Raw genomic sequence first — 1,434 nt, 5'->3', positions numbered from 1 at the left:
TTTAGTACCTAGATCTTTTTTTTTTTTTTTTTTTTTTGTCCCCCCCTGTCCTCTCAACTTGTGTTTTGGGGTGCTGTGCTGCCCCCTTCTGGTCATTTTTCTCAGGTGTTCTGTTCTGTGTGTGTGTGTGTGTGTGTGTGTGTGTGTGTGAGAGCCTTCGTCGTCTTGTCTCTTCTTTATCGATGTCAGGTGCTTGTTCAAATTATAAGAGCCCCCAACTGTAACCTCAGTGGAGGACATCCATCATTTTCCTTTGGGGGGGGGGGGGGGGGGGGGGGGGGGGCATCAGATGGTGAGACAGTGTCAGTTCTTTCTGTATATTTAATATTAGCTATTTTTCTGATAACATTTAAACTAGACAGCTGTTTATATTTTTCCCTTCATACTATATTAGGAGCTCGTCTAAGATTTAAAAAAACAAACAAAAAAAAAGCACTTCTTATCTGTTTCTTGCTATTATTTCAATTTCCAGGAGCTTTGAAGATTCATAGATCACTCCGTTCATCAGGACAGGGTCACCTGGGATTCAGTGTTAGGATGTGTCGAGGATTAAAAAGCATTTTAACACAGTTCTGTTCATGAAGCAGGGCTGAGCTGACTGAGAAGAAAAACCTGAAACCTCACACATCTTTATTCCAGTGTGGAAGCCTAGTTCAGTGCCAACTTCTCATCAATTTAGTTCCTATTTTTTAAAAAAAAAGCTCTTTTAATTTTGAAGGCAATAAGTTAGGACAGGTCCCTGTGTGTCTGTGGCTTATAATTTATTACAGATCTGTTTTATTGGTCACAGCGATGAGTCCGGGCCAGGCGTGTTTGGCTGTCCTGGTTACATGAGAGGGGATTGTGTTGATTTATTTTTAGTTTCCCATTCGCGTCCAGCCATTGTGTTTAACATGGTTATTAGCATTCAGTACAAGTCACTCTCATTCATTCATTTGAGGCTTATGAGAGGTTAGAGATGTACTCACTTGTTAGGGATTTACACAATGTTACTGCGTGTTGAGAGAAGTCAAACAGGGGCAGAAACTGCTGATAATTATTATTATTTTTTTTTTTGGTCATTCTTCGCAAGCGAGACCCTTTTATTTGTAGAACAACTGGTAAAGATAGGTTGCTTCATAGAGGAGGTGTGTTTGGTTTGAAGAGGTCAAACATAGGCCTTTCTTTTCACAGTGCCTTTTGTAGTCAGAGGGGATATTTACTCAACTGATAACCGAGTAGTAGCATGACATGAAATGTCAGATCATTTAAAAAAAAAAAAGAATGACAACAGTAGTTTCCAGGAAAAAAAAAACAGTGTGTTCAGGTCCATTGTTGGACTCCAACACATGCCTTGTTGAAGCTACGTATGGTTGGGTTTGTTTGTTGTTTTTAGTTAAAAGCTAAAGAGCAGAGACAGCGTGGTCGCCCCAAACCACTTCAGCAGAGAAGCAC

The sequence above is a fragment of the Archocentrus centrarchus genome, chromosome 24 (genome assembly GCF_007364275.1).
Source record: "Archocentrus centrarchus isolate MPI-CPG fArcCen1 chromosome 24, fArcCen1, whole genome shotgun sequence".
NCBI classification, from domain to species: Eukaryota; Metazoa; Chordata; class Actinopteri; order Cichliformes; family Cichlidae; genus Archocentrus; species Archocentrus centrarchus.
This window is presented reverse-complemented; position numbering follows the sequence as displayed.